This window comes from Mustela nivalis, assembly GCF_964662115.1.
Source record: "Mustela nivalis genome assembly, chromosome: 5".
In the NCBI taxonomy this organism is placed as follows: domain Eukaryota; kingdom Metazoa; phylum Chordata; class Mammalia; order Carnivora; family Mustelidae; genus Mustela; species Mustela nivalis.
This window is the reverse complement of record NC_139024.1, coordinates 26,617,723-26,638,136: the sequence shown is the minus strand read 5'-3', so window position 1 is coordinate 26,638,136 and position 20,414 is coordinate 26,617,723. Positions and strand designations below refer to the sequence as shown.

Here is a 20,414-nt window from a genome sequence, read left to right as displayed (position 1 = left end):
TTCCCACAGGGTTTGTAGGGCTAAGGAATAGTGACAACCATTCATCAAGGACTCATCATGAGCCAGACTCTCCACCTACCCTGGCTCTCATTCCACAAACAACACCACGGAGAGGGTTTCATTGTCCCCCATTCTAGGAGTTAGGAAAGGAAGCTTAGAGTAATAAAATAACTTTAGAAAGGTGATGTCTACTGAGCATTAATCATGTGCAGATTCTGCTGTATGTTCCATGTGCACTATCCCACTAAATGCTCACAGCTACACCCTAAAGAAAGGAATAACATGGGGTGCTCAGTATAACATGGGTGGCTCAGTGGGTTAAAGCCTCTGCCTTTGGCTCAGGTCATGATCCCAGGGTCCTGGGATCGAGCCCTGCATCGGGCTCTCTGCTCAGCAGGGAGCCTGCCTCCTCCTCTCTCTCTCTGCCTGCCTCTCTGCCTACTTGTAATCTCTGTCTGTCGAATAAAATAAATAAAATCTTTAAAAAAAAAAAAAAAAAGAAAGGAATAACTTCATCGTTGTTTTACAACAAATTATATTTTTCAGAGAGGTTAACTAACTTGACCACACAGAGTGGCCTTAAGAAAGCGGGGTTTCACTGGTTCAAAATCCTGCTCACACCCTCCTTTCTCTGCCAACTCCAAAGGCCACACTTGGCCCACAGGGAAGCTTGTTGCCTCTTTGTAAAGTTTCCTCAACATCGACTACAGTCTTCAGAGGGGGAAAGGGTACATTTCCCTCAACTCTCATGGCCATGTTGAGACTACTGAAATGTATGGGCTTTACAGGTTGGTAGATGCATGAGACTTATTTTATAACAGATATCATTATAAAACTTCAGTAAGTTCATTTTATGCTCCACAAGGACTTCTGCCAGTGGAGTGTGCCGTTCAAATTCACAGAAGCCAAGAGTATAACATAAAATTGGGCAGTGGCCTGGGGAAAGCGCTCTACAAACACAAGAGTTCATCTTGCCTCTAATTGCATGAATTGTCTTTGTGTGTCTGTAGACCTGAGTGTTGTTTGGTTTCACTTCCCTAGGACAAGGAAGGCAGCTGTGCTATCCTGACGGGGCCCTATCACCATTATGCAAGTGATGTGAAGCAACAGGGAACCTAAACTTTTCCTGTCTTTTTGGCTTATATTCACAAGTTTTTTATAACCTTCAGAGCCAATTTTGTTGGCAGTTCCTAAGGTTAGCAACATCACCCCCATCAAACACCTTTTTTCTATCTCCTAGATGGGATCTTACACTATCTATTCCCAATCACTGCTTCTTGCTTATTGTGTAAATTGCATTTATCACTCTAAAAGGACCTGAAATATCTTGACTGTTTTCCTCTATGTGGAACTTGAAATGCATCGATTTCTGTTGCTACAGACCTAGCTATATGTTTATTATCTGTCACTTCTAGTTTACTTAGAAGTTGCTTCTATAGAACCTAACAGTCTTAAACTAGTTCACAAAAGACAGAGAATCAACAGCCATATTTCATGCACCCTCTCAGTTCTACTCAACATGTTTTTTCTGGAAAGGCACCTGGCATCAGAGGGCTCTCTCTCCTTCTGTGGTCACCAGAAAGCTTTCTAAATGCCTCCAGCTGTGAGAAGAGAAGAAAGTTGTCAAATTCAGATCAGAAATTTAGATCTGTGTTCAAATATCAGTCCTTCCTGTTATTGCTGTCACCATCATGACTGTATGTTACACAGCAAAGCTATGTGAACCTCTTTCCAGGACCTCCATAAAGTCAGGAATATCGTGCCCTGAGCTCGATCCTCAGAGAAGTAAAGGCAGATCCAGGGGATGGAGAGTGGACTTTGGAGCCAGATAGATGTGGTGTTGGAAAAGTCATTTAACCTCTTTTGGGAGTAGTTTTATTTTCTGTAAATGGTAGTAACAGCTCACTTGCAAGGTTCATGTAAAAATTAGAAATAATGTCTGAAAAAAAACTTGCTTTCATGCTTAACAGATAGAAGGTCCTCAGGAAACAGTAGCCATTATTGCTATGAAAAGAAACTAGGATAATAGCTTTATTTTCAATGTTAGTTTTATTTTTAACAAACTTACACAGGCACATACTTTACATGGTCAAATAGGGCTATCAGTCTTGTCATAAAAACACTACTCCTTACATTATGCCTATTGTCTACTCGGAATTCAATGTTAAACTGTTTTCTAAATTGGTTAGATCCATTTACACTCCCACGAGTCCATGGGCTCTTTGATTCCGGAAACTCCTACCCTTCCCTACTGAGATATTTCAAAAGTATTTTTTTTTTTTTTGTCTATATTGTGGCTTATTCAACTTTTCTTCTCACCCCTCTGCTGCATTTTTTAAAAAAGACTTGACAGAGAAAGAGAGAACAAGAGAGCATAGCAGGGGGCAGAGAGAGAGGGACAAGCAGGCTCCCCAATGAGCAGGGAGCCCGAGGGGATATGGGGCTCAATCCCAGGCCCTGAGCCACCCAGGTGCCCCTTCTGCTGAATTTTTATTTCTTCTTTCATAGCTTTAATTTTTAGGATCTCTTATAGTTTTCTGAATGTTACTTTTTTATAGCCAGTATGTTTTGTCTATGACTGCCATATCTTCTTTCACCCCCTGGTTAATAATTTCCTTTGGTCATATTTTCCTCTTCCTATTGTCTTACTAGTGCCTACTCCCTCCAAGATTCTTTTTTTAGGCTGTTTCTGTCTCTGTCAGCCTTACTGGATGCTTTCCTAAAAGGTCTGACAATTCCTGGTTGTCTATCTTTAAAAGTACTGCACTGGGGCGCCTGGGAGGCTCAGTGGGTTAAAACCTCTGCCTTTGGCTAGGGTCATGATCTCAGGGTCCTGGGTCCTGAATTGGGAGGGGGGGAAATCTCTGCTCAGAAGGGAGCCTGCTTCCCCTCCTCTCTCTCTCTGCGTCTCTGCTTGCTTGTGATCTCTATCTGTCAAATAAATAAATAAAATCTTAAAAAAAACCACACACACATAAAATAAAAGTATTGCACTTACAAATTTATAAAGCTTTGTGTTCATGGTCTGGCTTGGCAACTTTTTTTGGTACACTCCTCTGCCTACGTATCTCATTGGCTAACACTCACTACTAGGAAATGAAGGCCTTTTCCTTGGGCTGGTCACATCTTTCAGACAAGACTCTTCCAATCACCTACATATATAGGTAGCCTGGCTTTGTATTCCAGGAACCAGCAGAAGAAACAGAAGGGGAATGGAGTTGAAATTGTCAGTAGGTGAGCATTCACTTAATCTCCCTGTTTTTGCTAGGGTCCTGCAAAAATAACACTAACTTCCTGCCAGGGTAGGTGAGAGGCTGTCCCCTGCTGTGCAAAGTGGGGGGGGGGGGGGGGGGAGAAGGTCTTAAGATCTGTTTCTATGTCAATTTTGAAGATAGTTTACTTTTCCCCAAAATGGTTCAAAAATAGGCAGTGGGTCCTAGATGGGTGGACTCTGCTCCTTGAGAAGGGGGGGAAAAATCTAGGCATGTTCTATTTGTTATTCCACCTTCTTCTAGGAGGTCCTCTTCCCATAGTCCCAGTTAACTCAACACATGATACCTATATCCCAGCTCACAGGAAGGGAGGAGAGAGAAATTGAAGGGCAATTAACTTATTTTCTAAGAGCCTGATGCACCATATCCTATTTAGCAACAATTTACTCATATAGCCATCTCTCCCTGCAAGAAAGACTGAGAAAAGTCATTGATAACTGGGCAGCACATGCTTAGCTAAACTTGGTGACAAGGGGGTTCCAAAAGAAAGAAAAGGAGATTGGATTTGAGGACAGGAGCCTTCTCTGACGTAGCTTCTCAAACAAATTTTCAATCAGTCCTTCTGTTTTTAACCTCACCTCCACTTCCCCTTCTAGAAGAAACCTAAGACGCCAATTCAAGAGCTTTCTTGGGGTTTTATAGTGTTAACAGGATTGCTTTTTTAACTTTCCCAACTGTAGGCCCGGGTTCAGGTTTCTCCAATCTGCTCTGGCATTTGCAAATAACCCACCTGTTCTCTACTTTCCCGAATTCCATGGCTGTTGTCTTACCCTGATCTCCATTTCCTTGAAGATGTATTCCTTGTTAAATACAACTTAATTATTGGGATTCAGGAGGGAGTGGTTACGTAAGTGTTCTCCATCTGCCCATTCTGAAACAATTCTGGTTTCACCGATTCTAATTTTTAATCAGGATTAAACATGATGGGCATCTACTTTACGTTCTTTCATTGGTTATCTTTCACTTACTCATACATTCAATCTGCAAGTATCTGTTAAATGTCTGTTTACACGGCAGTCATTGTGACAGACTCTGGAGAGACAATGGCTTTATCAACCTCATAGCCCAAAGAAATAAACAAACAATAAATGCATTTTTAAGAGATAACCATGCAATAAAAAAATAAGAAACATGCAATAAATAAAACAGTACACTGGGTTAGAAAATAAGGAGGCAAGAGAAGGCCTCTTTGATGTGGTAAAACTTGAGGTGAGATTTGAAAAAGACCTAGAAGCCACCAAGCAAAGCACTGTGCTAAACTCGCTTTGTTTCAGGAACTAAAAGTATGTTACTATGATCTTCTGGCTTCCTACCTTTACAACTTCCAACCTTCTGACTTAAACTGTACCACAAAATTTTTTTCTTGTTTTTCCTTCTCAATTTATAGTTATTGGTGATACAATGACATTACCTTTTGACTCAAAAGACAGGATTTCGGGGCACCTGGGTGGCTCAGTGGGTTAAGCCTCTGCCTTCGGCTCAGGTCATGATCCCAGGATCCTGGGATCGAGCCCCACATCGGGCTCTCTGCTCTGCAGGGAGCCTGCTTCCTCCTCTCTCTCTCTCTGCCTGCCTCTCTGCCTACTTAAGATCTCTCTCTGTCAAATAAATAAATAAAATCTTAAAAAAAAAAAAAAAAGACAGGATTTCAAATTCTAGTTCTGCCACTTTCCAGCTATGTGACTCAGCCAAGTTTTTCAACTTCTCAAAACTGAGGACAGTTGAAAAGTGAAAAATTAAAAAGGCTTATAGCAAGAATAAAATTAGTTGATTCATGTGAAAGTTACCCGGCACATAGTAGGTACTCAAAAATTGTTGAAACTAAATCCAAATATTGAACACATTCTCAGGTACATTAACTTGCATTCTTCCCCAAATGGGCAAAAGACTCATGAATTAATTCTCTAGTCCAATAATAAGAAAACAAAACAAAACAAAAAAATACCACCTGTAAATGTTACAAATATTCTAGGTAATGAAATCAGAACAAATGTGTCAGGCTGGCGCAGTCAGTTAGATGGCTGCCTTCAGCTCAGGTCATCATTCCAGGGTCCTGGGATCAAACCCTGTTTGGTGGAGAACCTGCTTCTCTCTCTGCCTGCTGCTCTCCCTACTTGTGCTACCTCTCTGTCACATAAATAAATAAAATCTTTTTTAAAAAAATGAATGAATGGGTCAGATCCATGGCTTTCACTGCTTAGAATTATATCTGATGATGCCATCCAGAACCATGTTGTATAAGGCAGCAACTATGCCCCTAGACATCTGTTGTTTCACGGGTGGGGATGTAACATGTCTCAACACCCTACTCTCCCCGAGCGTATTACATACATACAGTTAATGGACTTATCCAACGTGCTTCAAGTAACTCTTTTTTCAGCATGTATAAACTCTTGAAAAGCATAAGCTTTGTAAGTTTGAATTTGAAGTAATCTTGTTTATTTTTCTATAACTTAATGTCTTGAATATTGTATAATATCCAAAGAGATATTATTTAGACTTAATTCAAGAAACCTTGATCACTCACTTCCCAGACATACAATACTGGGTTAATGTGCTGGGAGATGTACAAAGACGAACATAGTATTGGTAGTCTAAAATATAATAAATTATGGACAATTTCAAAGTCCTTTTTCGGTGATTCAGAGGGCACTTTATGATCCTAAACATTCCAGAGTAATCACAGTGAATGTCAGTTATTTTCTATATGGTCATCCTTATAAGGAAAGGCTGAATAAGGTCTATAAGATACAAAATAGTAGCAAAAGAGTGAGTTCTCTTCTTAGAGCTCCCATAGAAAGCATTCAGTTCTACATGGAACATGGGAGTTCTGGGTTGTAGTAATCCAAATGCTGAGAGAACAGCCCTCCAGATCCTGAAGTATTCAGTAGCCAGGTCAGTCTCCTGTCCTTTTTTGCAGTCTCAGTACCTAAAATCAGGTGAGGCATGCAGTGTACACTCAAAAAATGTGAAGGGCTGGATAAAGGCATAAATATCTAATGCTTTCCTTTTCTATTTATTGCCCCAGGAAACATATAGTGGTAAATATTGATATTAAAGACACTCTACTAGCACAATGAAGCTTAGTATTAGCATTGCGCATGGTGATGCTACCATTTTTTTATCTCTTCACCCAAAGTTAGACTAGAACTCACAAGCCCAAGATGAAGAATCACATGCTTCACTATCTGAGCCAGCCAGGCCCCCCATGATACTATCATTTCTACAACAGCACATATAAGTGTGAATAAAGGGTTAATATCAGGCCTGGCTGAGGCGGGCCAGCCTGAGAATGACCTCCTGTCCCCCACGGTCCTGTTTCCTTGGAAACAGGAAGATAAAGGGGTTAAGATAAAGGGGGAACAGTTGTCTCTCCCTCCACATTGTGTGAAACAAAAACCTGAGCTTGAGGATCTGCAAGCTGGCATGCAGACCTCAAGCTTGATGAAAACCATATACAAGATTGGTGGGGGTAGTGGCCACTCTGTGACAAGGTGACCCACATACCCTGACTCTCACACCTTGTCCCTGTGTGGGGGAGGGAGCAAAGAAAAACTGCTACTAGGGTACCTGCTAGGCCTCCCAATGAGCTGATGATACTGTGTCTCCTTGCTGGTCTCCTGCTTGCTTCCTTCCAGAAAGTTCAGTAAGAGTAGTATTGATTAAAGCCTGTCTGTGTCTCCTGAGTCTGATTTGCCAACTCAGATTCATAAAGGCAACCTAGCTGTCTCACTCAGTAATCTTCACACCTGGCTCTCCTGCTCCCAAATGTCACTTTCAGCACATAAAACCGGGGAGTTAAAAAACAAAAAACAAAAGAGAAGAAAAATCTCCAATACTGTGTTCCCCAAGATGGAAAATAAAATGCTTGCAAATATTTGGGGATGCCATGAACCCGAGGCAAAACCCAGACTGGCTCCCAAAAGGTCAGCACACTTGATGGTCACATCCCAGCAAAATAAGAATGCAGAGGATTAAAATTAATCCAGTGCCAATGTCTGGAGTAGGCACTGCACAATTTAAACTCCATCACCAAGGAAAGGCCATTTGGGAAAGGAAGTGCAGAAGAGAAAAAGCAGGATAAGGATAATTTGATGACTAGGCAAAGGTCAAAGAGGCATATTCAAGAAGGTCCCTCTGGATCTGTGAAACAAGAGGGAATAAAAGCATATGCATGCTTACTGAAATTAAAAACCCTTTTAGGTTGTCTTCTCTGCTAAATTCTTATGACCTGAAATGATTTTAAATTCCTGAAAGCAACTCCTTTCCCTCTAAATCAATGTTTAGCTACTTTAATGTGCTTTACCTGGGAGTTTGGTCCGTGCCTTCAAGCCAGGAAAAGAGTTTTAAGAGGGTCTAATACTCCCTTCAGGCATACGTATTTTTTCAAGCACCAGAGTCCACATGCTAATGAAGCCTAAAGAGGCCATGTAAGTCATATCGGACAGAGCACCACCCCAAAGACCTGGTTCAAGGCACTTAGAACTCATGGCCGTCTTTACTATCCTTGATCCGTTATCTTTCATTTTTTTTCAATGCACTTAGAGCCCACACTGAGCAAATCAAATTGACCCTAAACTTTTTTTACTTAATTTATCCCATGCAACTAGTTCCAAAGAAAAGTGTGCTACAGGTCATTACTCTCCATATATTCAAAATCATCTAAACAACCTACAGTGGATCAATTCCAAGAAATATTGACAGTTTTAGTTATAGCAACATAAAATTAATGTGTATGTCTTTGAAACGATAAATCTCCCTCTAATAAAGTTCTACACGTAATATGTTTAAGGTTGTCTATGCATTGTCTATGCATACTAATATTAAGTAAAACTGCACATGTTCCTATAGCCCTTTACATATTTAAACATTTTGCAAAACTTGTCCCATTCAATATTCTCAATAACCCTGTGATGTCGTAACACACAAGGTTATTTATACTATTCAGCTGTCTTAGAAACAGATGTCTTAGAAAACAGAAAGTTGTTAAATGACCTTAAACTACAATCCTGCTAGTATGATGTCCAGCAAAATCATTTTTCTACTACATAACTTAATAAAAATAAATGCAAGGAATTTTTTACTTCACTTTTACAAAATTTCAAAGTTAATAAAAACAAATGGAAGTTAAGTACCTTTCCTTCAGAAATAAGATAACTAAGTAATTTGTAACTTATTATGCAAAAATTCAAGCTTTTAAAAAACACAGAGCCTTTTTGTGATGCGGCTGGGTAAGGAATTCATTCTATTTCTTTTTTATTTCCCTGAAGGGATTTATTAAACAAATACCAAGTTTAAAAATTCATATACCTCAAGTACAAGTTCAAAAACTTTAATTCCACTTTAAAAAAAAAAAAAACAAAAAAACAAAAAAACTTTAATTCCAGCACTATGAATACCTTAATTTCCTGGGAATAAAATTTTTAAAAATCAAAATCTAGATCTACTCCCTTTAGCATGCATTCTAACAGTTTACCCAGCTCCATATTTTGTTTCAGAACAGCTCTAGTGGCATTTCAACCCTTTGAGGTAATCTTCAGATTTGCTTTAAATTCTTCTGGAAGATTCATACTTTTATAGTTGGGGAAAAAATTAATGACTTCTGTAAAGGATAGGAAAAAGTATTTATAATGGGATTTAAGGGGCAGGAGTTTTGCAATTAAAAATACCATTTAAACATTTTACTTAAATCCAACCAAACTGGAGTGTCAGCGCAATTCTATTCGTTAATTTTGACATGATTTACTGAGTATAATCCCCTTAAGTCAGAAGCTGACCTCCACAGCATTCAAGCTTCCTGTGGGATCAAAAGGAATAATAAGAAACATGTTACTACTGTAAAATAAGCAAGTCTGGTGTTGTGCCGCAGGTTTGTTCCTATGTTGTCAAATAGACAAGCACGCAGCAAATACTCAGCAATAACAAAATAAATGTCCAGAGACCTTTTTCCAACCAACAAGCCGACAACTCAGCAACTTCAAACAGATTTTTTTTTCTTTCAGAGCCAATTCACTTGCCGTGTAGGCTGATAAAGCAGTATTAATCTCCTGCTTTAAATCAAGTTTCTGTCACTGGGCTCCATTAATCTCCCCCCTGTTATCAAGTGTCTCCATGGCAGGAAATTATATTTCTAAATTGAATTTTGTTCTGTTTCGATGTAGTAAGAAATATTTTCCAGACTACTAATAGGATGCATAAAGATTGTGACTCTGACAATACTGTTAGATAAATAAAAACTATAAATTAAACCCACCTTCATTCACCAGCAAGCATAATAGCAAAATAGAAAGCATTGATTACCTGGAAAGAGTAATCAAATAAAAGATTTTAAATGAAAAGTGAGGTAGCAGATGGTTAACTTTTTAATTTACCTTTTTATAGCAATTGACCATAAAGGTAAAAAGAAAAAAAATCAATTCAATGAGTCTCCTGGTGCTAATAAAACACATATTGATTCTTAGTGCATATGCTTACTCTACAAGATGCTCAAACCTGGTTCTACCACTGGTAATGGAAGCAGATACTGTTTATGAGCACTTCAGTGGCGACAAATTTACAGTAAAGAAATGTCTCTGAGCTAGATTTATTATTAAAGAACAAAAGCTTATAACCACAAGTAACAAAGATATTTCATTTTATGGTTAGAAATCTACTCATAGGAGGCCAGGACAATTCAGCCAAATGGCAGTTCAGTCACTGGAAAAGGATTTCAAAATTATAGTCTCTCTTTTTGTCGTTGAACAATAGTGATTTCAATAAGGTTTCGTTTTTTCCATTGATCTAAATTGTCGTGTACCGCCTCACTTAATACAGGTCTAGATTCTCTTTGACAGTAACAATTTGGGAAAAATCTCTTCAACTTATTATTGAAAACATGGCCCCAAGGTGGTCCATTAAAACTTCCCATGTTTAAAGAAACACTCCATGAAAGAAGCTTTTCATTGTGTATCCTTGTAACTGGTAATTAATGCTACCTATACCAAGATGCTTGAAAAGTAAATAGAATCTGACAAATGTAAAAAGGAATGGGGGGGCACTTTTCTAGACAGAAGAGAGATGAATGGATACTAGCACTTCTTTCCCACCATCACCTACAGATCTTAACCTGAAGAGATAAGATACATGGATCAAATCACTATAACTTCTCTAACTTCACATTTAGAATACTTCAAGCAGAATTACTATGGTGGCTTAAACCACTGTTACACATACTATCTTCATCAACTTTTGAAGTTCCATTAGAATAAACATGTAAATGTTATTCATAAGGAATAAAGTAATAACAATGTAACATAGAACTTACAGTTTATGAAAGTAAAACTAAGAATCTGATGAAAATTATAAAGAATACCTTCAAAATAATAAATAAGTATTAACCAGAACTAGACAGCAAACTATAAGAATAAATTACTTTCAGAAGAAGAAATACAACATGTTCTTTTCATAAATAAAAGCAGGTAGTAAAAAGAAAAGTCAGCATTTGAAAAACATAAATCCTCCTCATTTACCGTCAGAGCAGATCTTACCTACATCTCTGAGAAAGAAAAAACAAGAGTGCATAAGTCACATTCCTTAAGAATAACCAGTAGCAATGGTAAGTTTGAAAAACTCTGAAGCTTATTTATTATTATTACTACTACTACTAATAATAATAATATAATTTTGACCAGAGTGCAGATTATAATATGCTCCTGGGAAGAATGGCAGCAAAAGAGCATGACAATCATTGTTTTTCTATATGCTGCAATTCGACAATGTATTTTGTATAAACCACACCACCAGATGTCTATCTAGCCTCTGGACTCCCTTTATCAGAAAGCGCATCTCATCAAGTGTGATGTACAATTTAAGTATTTCTACCATGCTCTGTTTAATGCCAAAAGGTTTGGTGGGGTTCCACATGGAATTAATTTGTGGTCCTGAAAGCCAATTCAGGCAGTCTCAATTTCAGGCTAAATCCATCTGCCAAAATGTTGCTTGACACATGAAACGCACTTGCTAGTCACTAATTTTCAGAAGTGTCCCTAAGTCACCTACTGATACATAAAATATATAGTTCAATCGTGACCCATTAAAGAGGAAAATAATCTATATTGCTTAAACAAAGCGCAAAACAGAAACCACAAACAAGGGTGTAAAAGCACTTCAATTTTGCAGTAGAGAAATTCTTGTACTGCATTTCTTGGAGTTTTCCAGCAACACACATTCTCCTATGCTAAATGTTCACGATTTTCATTTTCGCCATTAAATGGTCCCATTTTAAAAGGATCACTTTACTTGACAAAACATATTTAGATACCCAGTTGTACTGGTTCAAAGGCTTCTAGTTCTAAATACTTATAGATAGAAGAGAGAAGTTTTAGGATCACCTTGGCTTTTCCTAAGATTTGAAAAAGACTGATCAACCACACACCAGAACATCAGGATGTGGCCAGAGGCTTTGTTCTTCAGCTGTGAAACAAAGTTTCCTCAGGAAGGAAATTTTAAGAAAGTCATCAGGAAACTAAGGACTATGCCAGTCATCTATAGAGAGCTCAAAATACTTCCAAGATGGGGCGCCTGGGTGGCTCAGTGGGTTAAAGCCTTGCTTTCGGCTCAGGTCATGATCCCAGAGTCCTGGGATCGAGCCCCACATCGGGCTCCCTGCTCCACAGAGGAGCCTGCTTTCCTTCCTCTCTCTCTGCCTACTTGTGATCTCTGTCAAATAAATTAAAAAAAAAAAAAATACTTCCGAGAGCAAAATGTTCAACCAAGTTCTTTTACTATTTTATTTTTTATTTTAGAGACAGAGCAGGAGGAGGGGCAGAGGTTAAGGGAGACAGAGTCTTAAGCAGACCCCACACAAGCTTAGACCTCAACTTGGGGCTCAATCTCATGACCCTGAGTTCACAACCTGAGTGAGCTGAAACCGAGTTGGACACTTAACTGTGCCACCCAGGTGCCCCAAGGTCTTTTTTTTTTTTTTTTAAGATTTTATTTATTTATTTGAGAGAGAGAGAGAGCAAGAGAGCATGAGAGGGGAGAAGGTCAGAGAGAGAAGCAGACTCTCTGTGGAGCTGGGAGCCAGATGCGGGACTCAATCCTGAGACTCCAGGATCATGACCTGAGCCAAAGGCAGTCACTTAAACAACTGAGCCACACAGGTGCCCCAAAAATTCTTTTTCTATCCTATTTTAAAATGTTTTTAAGATTTTATTTATTTGACAGAGAGAGATCACAAGTAGGCAGAGGGGCAGACAGAGCTAGAGGGGTAAGCAGGCTCCCCACTGAGCAGAGAGCCCAATGCAGGGCTTGATCCCAGGACCCCGAGAGCATAACCTGAGCCAAAGGCAGAGGCTTAACTCACTGAGCCACCAAGGCACCCCAAGTTCTTTTTTTAAACAAAGAAATCAAATCCCAAATTCAGCCAAAGAGAAAAACATCACAAGAGATATTCTATCGTCTCAAAAAAAAAAAAAAAAAATGGTACTCACTCTCAATTTTTTTTTTTTTAAAGATTTTTATTTATTTGAGAGACAGAGATCACAAGCAGACAGAGAGGCAGGCAGAAAGAGAGAGAGGGGAAAGCAGGCTCCCTGCTGAGCAGAGATCCTAATGCAGGGCTTGATCCCAGGACCCTGAGATCATGACCTGAGCCGAAGGCAGAGGCCTAACCCACTGAGCCACCCAGGTGCCCCCACTCTAAATTTTTTAAACGTATCTTTAGTTGGTTCCAAGTATAGCTTTATTTATTTTCCCAAGTATAGTTTTTTTTAAGATTTTTATTTATTTATTTGACAGAGAGAGAGAGAGATCACAAGTAGGCAGAGATAAAGACAGAGAGTGGGGGGAAGCAGGCTCCCTGCTGAGCAGAGAGCTCGACGACATGGGGCTCAATCCCAGGACCCTGAGATCATGACCTGAGCTGAAGGCAGAGGCTTAACCCACTGAGTCACCCAGGCAACCCTCCCAAGTATAGTTTTAAATATATTAAGGGCTCTGCTTTGAATAATTGTGCTGGATTCTCCATGGTGTGTTTCCCAGGCCATTCTTCTCAAATATCAAAATGCCCAGGAATCTTCCTTACTTCCAGAAAAAAAAATCCTTAAACCTTGAGCTGAACAGAATAGATGCTTGATTGTAAAGCATTTTGTCAAATTCTAGCTGAACAGAAGGGGCACCTCCCTAGGGTTATCTTTGGAGATCCAACCTTATAACCAACTGGTTAATCGAAAGTGAAAGCTTAAGAAGGGAAGAAAGCTCATTGACATGGCTTCTTAATACCTATCTGGTTCCAAACAGCCAACATCTATATTAAAAGGCTAAGCTAATAACTTTTTTCCTGTCTGTATTAGTCCTGAGATCTAGCAAGATCTACAATCTCCCAGAATTCCTTCAACCAAATTCTTCAGCAATATTGGCCACCAATCCACAGTACAAGGCGGGGCAAAGCAGGATACAAAGAAACTAAAATACCAGAGCCTCTCACCTTAACAGAATTTTAAATTCATTGTACCATTTTAAAATTTGGATATTTCCCATAAATATCCAAATTTGTGGGTTTTTTTTTTTTCCTTTTAATTGTAGGATCCAGCATCACTGGGCCCTCATGTCAGTCTGGCAATAACTGATTGGCAATGAGTAGCTACTGCTTAATCCATGAACAAGATAATCTCCAAAATCCTTCTGGGAACAAAATTCTGAGTGTCTAAATAAGACTGTACTTAGTTTGTTGTTAAATTTTTCATTCAAATAGCATTAATGGGCACCTGGGTGGCTCAGTGGGTTAAAGCCTCTGCATTCGGCTCAGGTCATGATCTCAGGGTCCTGGGATCAAGCCCCGCATTGGGGGCGGGGGGGGGGGGGTGGTCTCTGCTCAGCAGGGAGCCTGCTTCCTCCCTCTCTGCCTGCCTCTTTGCCTACTTGTGATCTCTGTCAAATAAATAAATAAATTTTTTAAAAAATACATTAACAAAAAAGAATTCATAGCTCGGAACACTTTTTGAAGTAAAAGTGAATTTCAGAATTATGATTATTAAAAATGACAGGGAGGTTCCTCTTGAACTAAACAGGATTACCATGGCGACAACACATTATCAGTAAGGTAAAACTAACCCACCCTATGATGGTCTAATCCCAGCTCACCTTCCCTATTAGTGAACGAACAATCCAATGCCTGGTGAATTCCGCTTCACCATGACAGGAAGAGACAACATCAAAGGACCATAGAGCAACATTGTTATGAACGCTTGGCCACCACAAGCCAGCTATCCTTGTGGTAACTTTTCTGATACCTCCTGCTTAAAACCCAAAAGATCAGAAGGATGATGAGGGCCTGCTTTCATAATGTGCATTCATGCTGAAATCAAGACCGAGTGAGTGTTTGTCCTTCTGCTCCATGGGAACTCACCTTCCTGAGCTCATGTTGGGACACCTGCACTGCTGTTCGACAGATGTACCACCCCAGGCCTTTGTGGCAGCCTTCCAGCCCCCACTGCCAATGTGCTTGTTAAAGATTTGAGAAGGGAGGCCCACTCCGAGTATTCAGCCATGGTGAAGAAGGCGAAGAAGGCCATCTTTGTCCCAGTTCATCTCTCCAGACCCCCAACCTTAAACTGCGGCCTCGTAAAGACCTCTTTTAGGGCCTCAGAGGTCTTACAGTCAAGCTTCTTAATGTCACTCTTGAAGCTCTGCACATACCACCCAGTTGGACCAGGGGTCCAAGGAAGCATGAGGGGCAAGGAAGAGCAAGAGGTGGAGGTGACCAAGGTGGGCTATGGCCCAGGGCAGGCCAGGGCTGTTGCTGCCATGAAAGAGGAGGCTGCCCATCACATGATGCTCACAGGCCCTGACACAGAGGTGGACATCTACATCAGGCACAACCTGACTGGCCACAGCCCCACCCAGCAGCATCCATTTGAGCCCCAGGCTGGCTGAGCCTAGAGAGATGTGGGCTCACCTCATCATGGACCAGCACTCAGTACAGCTGTGCCCCTATCACCATGATTATACGGCACATCCCCTACTACAGCTGGCTGACTTTCATGTCTTCATGCTGCTTCTCTGGGCTTGCCCCAGCTGGACCATGTGCAGCTGCCACCAGCTGACCACGCGTGGAGGACCCTCCATCCTCCTGCTCTATAGGCTGGCACTGTGCAGCCTGCACCACATGCGGGCCACAGAGCATGACACACATGTCCTGAGCTCCCCATCACCCTGGACTCTGTCAGCCTGGCCATATGGGACTACAGAACATCATCCACTACCTCTGCCTGAACCTCAGTGACATGGTGCTGAACACTCCGACCTTCTAGCTGCTGCTACACCAGTGTGTCAAGGAGAAGCTGCTGAAGGTGAAGGCCCCCCTGCACGAACAGAGGTCACCACGGCAGACACGGAGCGCATGCAATGCTTCTTCAGAGTCTGGGGGAGCCAGTCACAGGTGTGTACGCCAACTACTGGATGTATACATCTGCTGAAACATACATCGTGGTCAGCTTTGCCAGCTGCCTCACCATCTACAAGATCATCTACATGTTCCTCTTCTTGCTCTGCCTCACCCTCTTCCACATCTATAACAGCCTTTGGCAGAAGCTGTTTGAAATGTTCTGGTGGCTGGCCATGGTTTACACTGTATTGGGGCTCATTGCTGCCTATAATTTCCAGTTGCACAGTCTTGCCATACACTGGAACGACCTGATGGGCTTCACCAATGAGCAGCTGGAGGACACGAGCCTGGAGCGGTTCCACATGCCCAAGTTCTTCTCTAGCATCCTCATCCCTGGCCTCTCCTGCTTCCCTGCACCCTGCCTGCCCTGCACCCAGCACTTTATGCAGCTCATCAAGCATGTCCTCTGACCTGGCACCACCTCCCATGTCAGGTTCACAGGAAGTTTGTGGTGTGTGGGACCCCACTGCTGGAGTAGCAGGAAGAGGAAGAGTAGGTTTCCAGGGACAAGGGGCTGAGCGCAGCTGGCTCCCATCAAGCCATGTAAGTCCCAGAAGTCACAGCCAACAGGTGGGTCCTGGTGACCATGCAGCCACTGGACTTGGTCACTGGCTTCTGGCTTGTGTGGTGTTCTTCTGATGTCTGCTGGAGCTGCCTGTCTTCAAGCAGGCGGTCCTGCACACTGTCTGCATGACCCTCATGGAGGTGTCAGTGATGAACCTGGTTGTGCTGTGGGGCTTCACCCTGCCCTACTTCCACTTCTGGCCTCAGGCCAGTCCACCTTCTGGATATGTATTATCCTTATGTGTCTATCAAGATCATCAGCCCCCTTGAGTATTCCAAAAACTACTGAGCCCTTCCTCAATAGCACCAACTTACAGAAGACAGAGACCAGTCAATTCTTGCTGTACCGGCGGCCCACAAGTCTTGCTAACTGGTTTGGGGGTGTGGAAGGTCTTCCTGAACCTGGGCTATATCCAGAACCACCTACAGGCCCTGCTGCTGCCCCCCATATGCCACCTATAGGCATTTGAGGCCACCATGTACCAATGCCAGGAACATCAACACCCATAGTACCTGCTGGCCCCACCAACTGCCCAAGCTGTCTATAAGGGACAATACTCTCTAGTGGCTGAAACAGGGACTACTCCCACTTCAAATTCTTCTACAGACTTGGACTGGAGATCTTCCTGGTGGCCATGAACATGTTTGGGCTGTGCAGGAACTTCATGGTCATGCTGCAGTGATTATCCTCACCCACCAGCACTCTGGGCTATTGCTGGCCTCTGGCCCAACTACCGCCTCTTCCTGATACTCTTTACTGTTTTCCCAATACCGGATACACCTTGGCATTCCTGTGCATAAACTACCTGTGTCACTGAAGCAAGACCATCTTTGTGAATTCCACACTTAAGTGGCTGTACCTACCCAAGTTATTCAGGGCCTCCAACTCCACCAACCTCGTAAGTGATTTCCTCCTGTTGCTCTGCTGTGGTAGGTGTTCTCTTCCAAGTACAACAAGGAGCAGCTGGCATCAATACTGACCACCTGGAACCTGTCAGGGGGAGCCCCATGCCATGCCCAACTTTATCCCCTGTGGGTCCTACCTTAGCATGCTGGAGATGGCCACCTTTTGCTTCCTCTCCTGGTTGGTGTTAGTCAAGACAGCTCCCCACATCAGCATCTTCAAGCTGGGCTACCCACTGACCCACTTCTACCTGCTGCTCTTCAGCACCAAGCTGCAGACGAACACATGAGCCTGCCTCCTGCCAAGGGGCTGCCTCATTCTCGGCAAGCTCACTGTCATCTCCAAGGACATCCTCTTATTCCTGTCCTGTGTGTATGTGGAGCAAATGCAGAGCAACTTCAGCTGGGCCATCCAACCTTTACTCAGCCTCATGTGCTGCATCAGGGGTGACCATAACCCCAGGGAGATGCCAGGACTGCCTGCTGCAGGTGGAGGAGGCCAGATCCTGCCTGACAGTCTCTGCTCCCTGTTCCCGCTGCTGCAGCACTGCATCTTCCTCAGCCACCACTCCCTGCACATCAAGGCCGAGCTCCAGATCTTCCTGCTGCCCACCACCCTGCAGGCCTCCAGGAGTTTTGCCCTCTTCAAAGCCGCTGACCTCAAAAGCATCGACCTGCACCACAAAGCAGAGAAGTCCCCGGAGCAGCTGTGCCAAGCCTGAGAGGCACAAGCAGGACCCGACGGGCAGTGGCCCCCCCAGAAACCAGAGGGCTTCTCCCTGCTGCAGTGACAATGGTGCTGGCTGTGACTAGACCACGTCACAGCCATTCACTCCCGCCTGGGACCACTGTTCGAGTCCGACGGGGAGAAGAAGGCGGCCTGGCCCAAAGAGCCCAGGCAGTGAGCACAGAACGCCTTCCAGATGGCAGAGCAGGGATAGGATAGGTGACCAGAGCCCTGGCAGTGCTGAGGCGGCGGTGGCAGGCCGGCAGAGCAGCTGCCCACAAGGATTGCCTGCGTCCGGAAACGGAGCCCGCGGAAGGCGTGGCGTAGCCGCGTGACGCAGCCACGTGACGCAGCCACGAGACGCAGCGAGCGCGGATCCCGAGGTTCCTGTGGGGGAGGGGCTCTGCGCTGGCGGAAAGGGCTGACACACGTGCTGCGCGCCTGCAGGAGCGCCGCGAGCCACGTGCTGGGCCGCGGGTGCCACGTTCCCGACCCCCTGGGGCCCCGAGCTCCTTCGGAGGACAGTCACTGGCGCGTACTGGGCCAGCTGTAGGAGAGCACAGTCCAGGCCATGCTGCAGGGCCGCTCGCAGGCCCGCCCCGAGCCAAGCACGTCCTCAGGGAAGCCGCCGAGCCTACAACCAACAGCACAGGCAGCGCCCTCAGCAACGGCCACAACCCCCAGAGCAGCAGCGAGGACGACGTGCCTGCCGAGCCCAGGGCTTCCCTGTGCAGTTGTGGTAGCTTCCAGTCAATACGCGTATCCGGTCGCGCATGGCTAGTGAGCTGCTCTTCACCAAGCCCCTGTGCTTCCTAAAGCTGGTGGAGGCCAAAGCGGCAGGGCCGGGCCCTGTGGCTGCTGCAGGCTGGGTACCAGCGTGCAGCTGCCCCACTCGGAACTACCCTGCTACGCCCTCGCCGTCCCTGACCACGTGGTCACCACCTCGTGGTGCTGCCCATCCTATGGGCCATGCCTGCCATGCCATGGGCCATGCTGTCCATCCAGAAGGTGCTTCTGGATGAAGGCCATTGTCCTCATAGTGTCACACAAGTACCTGTTCCAGTTTGACTTCCCTGAAACAGTCCCGCAGTGATGCAGCATTATGAGAACAAGCCCGACTTCTCTTCATGCATCCTGGGCCTGAAGAAGACTGACGGCTATTTCAGTTTGACCTGGTGAAGCCCATGGCCCTCTTTGGGAGGGCCCAAAACCCAGAGGTCCTGCAGGAGCACGGGGAGGCAGCTGCTTGGTGAGAGGGAAGAGGCGAAGTTACCCCAGGAGACAGTGAGGACAGCAGGGTTCCACCCGCAGGGCTGCTTCTGTCTGTCCCCAGCCCTAAGTGTATATCCACAGCAGATGGCAGCTGGGCTTGCAGCTCAATGACCCACTACTCAAGGAAGCCAGCAACCCCTGAACCTACACACTCCCTCCAAAGCTAGATGTACATATTGTGGTAGCCAGCCTCCTCTTAGGCCTACAGCTGCTTCACAGGGTTGGCTTCAGACCTGTTGGGTACAGAAATATTCTTGGGGAGGAGATTGGGGATGATTACTGACCTGTCTGACATACCCTCCAGCAAGCTGGCCAGCTGTCATTGCACAGTCCGAAACCGGTCCATGGTGTACTCCATGGTGCTGCATTTGGCTAGGTCCCTCTGGAAGTTCTAAGCAGACTCTTCTCTGTGGGTAAAAAGCATTATTCTATCCAGTGCTTGGTTATGTTGTGTTTTCCTTGGTGACTCTGATACCAAGATACAGTGGACACAAGTGTTTGGACTCTCTGCTGGGTGGCTGGCACCAGTGATGATTTTTCCTCTCCTCCATGTTGTTGGAGCCCTGCCATGGCACTGATTACTGGTACACAGTGTTCTGCTTCACAGACTGCTAATGGACTCCTGGGTTTCTTTTGGGTGATAAGAAATTGTCTAAACTTAGATCATCATGATGGTTGCACAACTCTACAAATATACTAATAGATGACATGGCAATGGTGTTCTTTGTTGATAAAAAAAAAAAATTCACTACAAACTCACTAAAATTAAAACTCTGTATAACCAATGTTTTCTCTAGCCCGGGGCCATGTGAGGATTATATTCTCAGGGGACTTAAATTCCTAAGAAGAGAAAAGCCATCAAGCCAGGGTTCTCATCTCTTCCATTTTAAAAACATCCCAGTCAGCCTCCATCCTCCTCAAGATATCAAGAAGCCCAAACACCAAAGGAAGCTGTGATGAAAAGAATGGTGTAGATGAGACTTTCCTCTGACACTAGTTTCAGTACTCTGTTTGCTGGTCCACAAGAGATGGGGGGGCGGGGTGGGGTGGGGCAGTAATCAGCTTAATGTCATCTCAGCCACCATTTTATCTACAACTCATGCAGTCTGGGAAAGCAATGTCAGGCATTAACCTTAAATTTCACTTAAATCAGATATTTCGTTCATTTTTTTTAAAGATAGTTTAAACTTTAGCATACAGCTAATTTAGTACTATTGATACTATTGTTTCTTCTATTAAATTACTAAGT

General features: G+C 43.6%; 1 long non-coding RNA gene across 1 annotated transcript in view; it reads right to left on the bottom strand.

Annotated features, from left to right (window-relative positions):
• LOC309864767 overlaps window positions 1-19,595 on the bottom strand; it is a 71,762-nt gene extending 52,167 nt beyond the window's left edge. Inside the window, exon 1 of the long non-coding RNA XR_014311754.1 lies at window positions 19,450-19,595. This is a non-coding gene — a long non-coding RNA (uncharacterized lncRNA). The remainder of the gene's footprint in view (window positions 1-19,449) is intronic.
• Between the last annotated feature and the right edge of the window lie 819 nt (window positions 19,596-20,414).